Source organism: Lethenteron reissneri, chromosome 24 (genome assembly GCF_015708825.2).
Source record: "Lethenteron reissneri isolate LAM-NWPU_2019-01 chromosome 24, ASM1570882v1, whole genome shotgun sequence".
Lineage (NCBI taxonomy): Eukaryota > Metazoa > Chordata > Hyperoartia > Petromyzontiformes > Petromyzontidae > Lethenteron > Lethenteron reissneri.
Window position 1 is genome coordinate 9,608,861 of NC_083802.1, and position 8,849 is coordinate 9,617,709.

The 8,849-nt window shown below is 46.7% G+C and overlaps 1 long non-coding RNA gene across 1 annotated transcript; it reads right to left on the reverse strand.

Annotated features, from left to right (window-relative positions):
• Positions 1-6,707: 6,707 nt before the first annotated feature.
• LOC133346548 (uncharacterized) lies at positions 6,708-8,476 on the reverse strand. Its single transcript, XR_009755571.1, has 3 exons — positions 8,322-8,476; positions 7,784-7,996; positions 6,708-7,196 (listed from the first exon to the last, which is right to left on the reverse strand). It is a non-coding gene; the product is annotated as an uncharacterized LOC133346548 (long non-coding RNA).
• Between the last annotated feature and the right edge of the window lie 373 nt (positions 8,477-8,849).

The window sequence follows — 8,849 nt, forward strand, 5'->3', positions numbered from 1 at the left end:
CTCGCTGTGGCTGGGCGAGTGGGAGTGCCGCTCCCTACTGTGTGGACCAGAGGTCATTTGAAACGGACCTCACCTTTTTGTTCCCTCTTCTCTTCTCGTGTTTCAACAGTTGCCCGGCCATCTCGATCTCCACAGGTCCCTGCTAATACGTGACATTTCCCCGCTTGCTCCCTTCAGGAAAAGGTTGCGAGGAAACGTGCGAAAATACATCCGTTTGCTGCGAATCTGACAACTGCAACAGCGGATCCGCACGGGGCTTGTCTGACCCCCTCTTGCAAAGCCTCACCCTGCCTCTGCTGACCACCGCGATGTTCCTGCTGAAAGGCTAATTTGGGGCTCGTAGCGTCGCGGCCACGACAGTGATAGCAGATGCATTCGTAACGGAGTTATTATTGTATGACACACACATAATGCACGGGCATAAAATGACTTTGAGACCCCCCCCCCCCCACCTCCTACGCCTTCCACAAGTAGTGACTAATCCCATATCTGCATTTCCCATAAATAAGCTAAATTCCCCTGTTGATATGCAAATTCCTTTGTCAAGGCGCCCTTCCTCCCCTAACCCAGCTTAAATATACGCTGCCAAGCTTGGTGGTGTTCATTCAGACGCTGTCTTTCCGACAGACCTGTTTCTTCACCTGAGGACGGCTGCCTGCGTTGTGGCCGAAACGTCGTGAGAATTGTATTTTATTATGTTTTATTTTTATTATTTTATTATTTCCCTTCTACGTGACTTTACCGAAAGAACCAAGAAGATGACACACACACATACAACATACAACTTTGCGCGTTAAGATTTTATTAAAACGTATTGAGACATCGCCTGTTGATGCTCCCATGGCACACGATCATGGGGTGGTGCGGCCAGCACCGTGCTGATGTTTACACATCGCGCTTTGGTATTCACTTAAGGCTGAGTCGCCCTAAGGGAGACCCCAGGATCCGATTAAGATGTTCGCCACTGCTATTTGGTCGTGAGCGGGAATCGAACTCGAGTCGACGGAATAATTCTAAGCGCAATCCGCGAACTGCTGCGCCACCGCTCCGCACACACGCACACAAACACCGCGCACGCGCACACAAACACCGCACACACGCACACAAACACCGCACACACGCACACAAACACCGCACACACGCACACAAACACCGCACACACGCACACAAACACCGCACACACGCACACAAACACCGCACACACGCACACAAACACCGCACACACGCACACAAACACCGCACACACGCACACAAACACCGCACGTGCTCAGGTGAAGGCGTCTCTCATGAACTTTGTATGTCTGCAATGAACCCTTTGATAAATACTCGCCCCAACCCCTTCTGAAGTAATTCGCTTTCTCATTATGATCCTGTCTGGCTGGAAAAAATAAATAAAAGTACTTTGAAAACAAAGACTATGCCATAATGATGATTGTGTTGGTGATTGATTCTGCTGCTGCTATTGATAACTAATTATTAATGTTATCATTGTTATGATGTTGATTCTGATAATTGTTGATGCTGATGATGATGCAGCCACTACTGATGTTGATGTTCTGATGTTGTTCAAGGTTCTAAACTCAGTTTGATGGGTTCATACAAAGACAAAGACCCCCCGTATAACTTGAACAGACTGTTGGGGCGAGTGCTTTTGTTGGCGATCACTTATGATGGCCGGCACGGAATAAGGGTGACCAACACCACGGCACGGAATATGGGTGACCAACACCACGGCACGGAATATGGGTGACCAACACCACGTTCGGCCGCCTTTGTCTCTCTAGTGGCGATGTTTGCACACCGTACCAGGTACTCACTTGAGACTGAGTCGACTTAGGGGAGGCCCAGGACTGGTTCAGATAATGGTCACTGGTGTTGGCCGTGAGCGGCAATCGAGTTGGAGTCGCCACGTTTGTAGCGTTACCAGCTCCAATACCGCTTTACCCTATACCCTTTACCCGGTAAAAAGAGTAAACTACCTTACCCTGATACAACACGTTAAAAAGGGTTATAACTGTAAATGCTAGGTAGAGCGCTTTACTCATATAGCATACTCTCGAATCGGGCGCTGAGGCTGTCGACGACACCGTCCTCCATAACCTCCTCGTCCCAGTCGTCTTGGTCGATGGCGATCTCATCAACAATGGTGCGGGTCGACGGGCCCTCGTATCCCTGCGTCAATGTGTTGACCAAGGTCTTGAACTTGTCGCTGCCGGCGGCTCGCAAAGAGATTGCACCTCGGATAACAAAATCAACCACCGCGTTCTCACACTTTACCAGGAGGCGATCCGGGATTGCTGGCCGGCTCAGCGTTTGCTGCATTAGGCGGCTCGCCGACACCGACGTCCTGACCTCGCTGCCTGGGGCGAGCACGTTGTGCTTCTTGAGGTGGGCTTTCCACCCCGACGCGTTCGTGTTTGGTGGAAAACCATTTCCCTTGCTGCGCATGGGGATCACCCTCCATCCAATCGTCCGTGTGCTCCCACGGGAACGCATGCCGCTGCCTCTTTCGATTGCTGTTCGCAGCAACCCCAAAAATGTCGTTGCTGGCATCCTCGTCCTCTCGTACCTCTACCTCAAGAACGTGGACCGTCTCCATCTGGTTCGACATCAAGTATCGCAATTTAAAATGTAAACCACGGACTGCACCACGGAGCTTTTAGCGGTAAACAAGGCACCGTATTTACCGGGTAATACTTCGCGCTACCTTTACCGTACCGGGTAATTCTTCTGAGCTACCTTTACCCTACCCTTTACCTTTGCCCTTTTACCCGGTAAAAAAGGTAATTTACCTTACCTTGCCGAGGCCTACCCACCGGTGAGGTCCACGGTCATACGGCAGGTAACACACGCAAGGATTCAGCACTCCGCACCCAGAACTCCCCTCTCCTCTCTCCCCTTTATATCCCCTGGTCCACATTCCTTGCCAGTCAATCATTGCCCAGGGCTTTTGTCCTCGAAGATGACTCGCTGAGTCGAATACTAATATTTTCCCAGGGCTTTGCCCCAAGTTATGATTCACTGGTCATGTGTGTAGCCCATTATCTATCCACTGCTGGATGACGGCTCCCCACGCGTGTGTCGGACATTGGGGGGTTGTTTAAACTTCATCATGCTCGTCAGTGGAAGTTGGAGGAGAAGGGGATCTTAGGATCCGTAATGATCCTCTGATAACGGGAATATACTCCAATAATTAAGGGCCGGAGCGGTTCCACTCCTTGATTTGCATCAATGCAAGCTGGTGAATCAAGGTCTTCAAGGAAACAATTTGATTCTTCAATAAAATCCCATAATCGTGATGATTGGGGGTGATTTTTTTCAATGAAATTTGTTGTGAAATTGTTATGATACTCCGTGGTGTGTCTGTCATCAACAAATGTGAGATGATAAAAAAAATCCATGTACGTGTTTGCATTAATTTATAAAAATTGGGATTTTGGAAAAGCTCTTCTAATGTTACTATGAATAACTTTTGAGAAAGCGTGTCTCTTTGTTCCTTCCTTGTGAAGAGTTTGTATCTAAATATATTTTATTCAGGCCTTGTTTTGTGAGTGCTTGTATGATTTGCACCAAGTCAAATGCCTTTTCATAATGTACAAATGGTACTGTACTAGATATTGATTTATCATTTAAAATAACATATGTAAAGGAACAACAGGAACCTATATAAAAAATATAATAAAGAATGTTGCAAAGTTGTCCTCATGATATATCAGCTAAAGAATAGTAGTCTACAACAATTTGCTACAAAATTTTGAATATAATTGTTGGACGGATACAACTGGGACATATATTAATATTGGTATACCCAACGGAGTTATTTAAGGCAAATGAGGATCAAATTTATGAAAAACGTGATTTTGGAAAATTTAACTTGATAATGCAAATCAGCATATTAATGTGCCTAAAATTTTTTATTTAACCAGAACATACTTCATGCTTTGACATATGAATCGGATGCATGTCCATTATAGAGACCAAAAAAGGGAACACACGAATGAGAGAACATGCTCAAGTTCAGTTACACCATCTTGCCTGCTCAGAAAAGTAAGGTGATTGTGGCTTTGTGGAATAGTTATTAAAACAATTACACAACACCGATCTATAAACTCGCTTGACACCTGTCAGTAAGCGAGCGACACTTTTAATGTAGTCGTACTCCGAAATGTCATTGTGGCACAAACAACGTTTGCAGAATAACTATTGCATCAAAACAAAAGGTTTCATAGACTTCAGCCTTGGGCCTTTGACATTAAAAGGCTGCCAATCATTAGAATTTGTTTGCGAAATTCACCACCACCACTACCACCACCACAGTAATTATAAACCTATTGTGTAAAAATAAATGTAATGCTTTTGCTCAGTTTAAATGAGATCATGGTGTTAAACAGCAAACTCTAGCGTCACTTGTAAATGTATATGTTTAGCCGATTAGTATTTTTTGTACCAGAAAAGATGTTATCGAGATTGTGGGAACCTGCTGTACGTTGTTCCTTCTTACGGATTTGAATCGTACAATTTTAAAAGTTAAATGCCTGGGCCTGTTGACTGTTCCGAAGCAAGACTACAACACAGCAGCGTTGGAGGATGTGTTTGTATGTCTGTGGTTTGCAGTACAACACTGATGCCCTTTGATGGATCTCCACGGGGATCTGCGATCCACCACCAGCAAGCTTTGACCAACATGCACTAAGTCTGCTTTAACCCCTACTCGTCTCTAGAAATACATTACTAGTGCCACCTATTGGTGGAAGTTATTATTATTATTATTTTAATACGGCATGCAAGTAGCTGCCACTCTCCTCACCAACACGGCGAGAGCGGTAAAGGGTTCCAAGTCCGTTTGTTCCATCTCCGTCACACACAGACACAGCTCCCTCCTTCATACAGAGCTCTCTCCTCCTCCTCCTCCTCCGACGTGTCCCCTCTCATCTCCACCGCCCCCGATCCCATTCCCTAATCACTGTCACCTGATTGCCCAGTCACTGATCACACACATCGTCAGCAATCAATGGGATTTTCAGGTAGAGGGGGGCAACCCCTCCAGCAATGAAACATGATAGAGGAGTTGTTAGTAAGTAAGGACTCGTCCCTTGCTTTTTATTCGACGCGTGTGCGGTGATGGCGCAGCCACCGATCGAGGGTCGAATTCGAGCCGCGTTGTGTGATCGGCATCGCGCTCGCTGAAGCTGTTGATGCCTTCAGGGAAGTCGTGTCCTGTATACGCAACTGCGCACAATTCTGTGAGTCACTTATCACTGCTTTGCCGTTACTTATTGGCAATTATGAACTCAGACTATTGTCCTATCATCTCATAGAGTCCCTGGCACGTAACAATATGCTACACAGTGGCAGTGGGGGTCGCAAAATGCCGATTTGTTACTAATAAACCCCAGTGGTCAGCACGTAGGGGATGTTATGGGGATTGTTGTGGAGGACCGTCGCATGTTTATGAATTCTTGGAGATTTATATTTGCCCTCTTCCGATTCATCCCGAGATCCACACAAAGCACGTGTTGCGATCCACCCGTGGGTAACGTTCAGAGGTCGCGAACGCGTTTTGATTCCTTACCCGTACCCGGCCGCACCAGGGTCGCAAACAGGTACCCGTACCCGGCCGTACCCGTACCCTACCCGTACCCGGCCGGGTACGGGTAGGGTACGGGTATCGGGTACCCGATTGCGACCTCTGGGATGAAGCCATGTTGCAGACGCGGGTGGGTTGATTCTAGGAACTTGAATTGTGAGAAGAGACAAGACGTTGGGAAATGAGTGACAAACGGTGACTCACCAGTGACTCACGGTCTACCCGTACCCGTACCCGGCCGCACCACGGTCGCAAACGGGTACCCGTAATCAGCCGGGTACGGGTAGCCGGGTATCGGGTAGGGTACGGGTATCGGGTACCCGGTTGCGACCTCTGGTAACGTTCCACGCATTGGCCACCGCTGCAATCAACGGATTGTGAGCGGTCTCCACTCTTAGGCTGGGTTCACACGCCAGCCTCAAGTGACGCAATGGGGGTGGGGGGGAGGTGCGTAATCGATTAAACACGTAACTTGTTTCCAGCTGCTTGTAATTCAAATGCGGTTTTTAAGGGTTGGGGGTTACAAATTGCTCAACGCAGGGACTGTGGTGATAATGTGACGTAACATTTCTAAAGGTCAAAGTTGAAGGACGGGCCGGGTTGGGTTGGGTGGGGGGGTAAAGAGGCAGCTAAAGCAGCCTTGGGATTGGCTCAAAGGAATCGCAGCCATATTTGATCAACCGCCATTTTATAAAAATGTGCTCGTGACATCTTGAGATGAATAGAAGTGAGGGGGGCATTTTTACATGGTCCGCGTGACCAATACTGCACTGCATCCAACCCGCATTCCGTTAGGGGGACAGACTAAATAGACTGTGACAATACCAGAACTGTCTAATAATGGGGAAATACACACGGGGAAATGTACAATTCCTGGAATGTTATACTGGGGTGGAAGGTAAGAACTGTAAGAGGCCTAAGGTCGACTCAAACTATGAATGTACACGGAAAGTGACCCTGACTTTTCCCTCACCTGTGGTGGCGATAGTGGTGGTGGTGGTGTGAACAAGTTGTATGTCATGTAAGGCATGCGGCGTTCACCATATCTAAGCCTAAAAACCTGAAACCAACCTTATAGCTGACAAGCTTTCTATGGTCAACTTTATTTTCAATTAACAACATGATATAAAACAGAACATCTGAAGAATATAATTAAAAACACGCCAGTGCAGTAATCTCCTGAAATAGGGTCTTGACACCCACATATTTTCTGGGTACAAAAATTTACCAATATATGCTGGCTCCTATGAAACGATCTACAATGTTCGTTAACTAATTTTGAATCATATGGATGGGGAATGATTATATTTTTAAAATGGAAAACGATTAAAAACTACTTTTGAAAAATTATCTGCGGGTTCTGTTAGACCTCTTCGGCTGCAATGGCCATCATGGTTGCCACTTTAGTGCAAAATGGCCATCATCAGCGGCAGGCTAAGTCCAGCCAGATAGTGGGCGGATGGGGCCGTGGCAGCGTTTAAAAGGCTCTTGTTGTTACAGCCATCCTTCTGGCAGCAGTGGTTGGTGTAGGTCTTGTCTTTTGAATAGGCCATACAGCTCCTGGTGCAGCCCTTGCTCACGCTCAAAACATCTGAAGAGCCGGGGATATCTGCAGGGACAGACAAACTACGTTGTTGACATACTTTGTGATTTATTTCCAAGCACGTACTTGTAATTAAGGTGAAATAGATTATTATGCAAGCTATGCATTGAAGTGTGCATTTTTTTAAATCATGGCAAGTGGTATTATGAATACAGTATGTTTTGGGCCTCATCTCATATCAACTTGGCGTTGAATTGGTGTGAACCTGAGAAACCGGGGAATTAAAGTAAGCCTGGCTTGGTACTGGTCACAACACATTGCGTGCAGTATTGACCTTCATAACTCGATTGCAAACAGCACTCTCTCGTTCAGTCTAAAAGGGAGGCTGCAGTGACATAAAAAGTGCCGCAGTGATGCAACAGTGAAGTCACGAACTCCAAGGACACAGCCAAGGTGTATATCTATCAAAATAAGAACTGTCGATTTTGGATTGTTTTCTTTGTCAAAAGTCTGATTCATGGCCGAGGTGCAATTGCATCGAGTTTACCAAAAGGTAAACGTGGAGGAAAATTATCCGATTAGAAACTCGATGAGTTAAATCTGGACGGAGTCACTTACTCGCGGCTCGGGGAAGAGGAGGGGGAATAACTTACTTATGGACTCTGCTGTCTCGTAGCAGTATCTTGCGTCTGCATTTCTACAGAACTCTGTGTTCTGCTTCGTGCAGGTGTCGAATGAGTTGCAGGTAACGCACTTAAGTGGGCTAGGTGCGTTACAGCTGTCTCCATTACATCGAGCTACAACTATAGATGGCAGGAAAAAAGCGAGGTCGCTCATGCACCCCTTATTCAGGTATGTGGCGGCACCTGTAACAGACAAAGTCAAACAGTGATGCCACGTGGCGGTCTTAACGCTGGTAGACTTCTGCGGGCACCGACTCCATCGGTAGTCCTGAGCCAGCGGTAGAAATTCCACATTCCTATGGTGGAGGGCAGTCAACAATGAACAATCACCACTGTTAGACAAAACCAAGTGGAGCTAAAAAATTGTTCACCCTGGAGGAATGGTGGTTGGTGGTGATGATGATGGGATCATGAGTCGACTTCCTGCTCAAATGTAACCTGTCCCTTAATTCACAGCCCTGATTAATCCACCACGTGTTCATGTAAACAAGAGGTTCCTTCCCCTCACCTGTTTCTCCAACAGCTGTGAAGCAAGCAGTTTCCATGGGGTCGGTGCAGTACGTCGGCTGAGCGTTTTTGCATTCTGCCTCTGAGGTGCAGGTTACACACTGCAGAGGCAAACCAATGTTGCAGCTATTTGTTCTGCAGCAAACTTTATGTTGGCACCCGGCGGCCTCTGCACACCCCTTAGCCACACTGTTGCGAGCACCTGTTCCAGAGACCAAGGGAGGAGAGACCACAGGGGAAGGCAAGGACAGGTGAGACGTACGCATCTGTGGTGCAAGTCGAGATATGTATACGCATGTGGAGTCATATAGCAATATATACATACATACTGTATATACATATACGGACACGTACCTACATATGTATACAAATGTATACATGACAATACGTTTTACTTCCAAGCTGTTGTTCATTGCATAATACAAAGTATTGAGCATCAACTTGAATTCATGAAGCGTCTTACTGCAGACCACACATCTCAAGAGATGCTGCACAACAGCGAGGCGCAAACACCCGGGGAACATTGTTT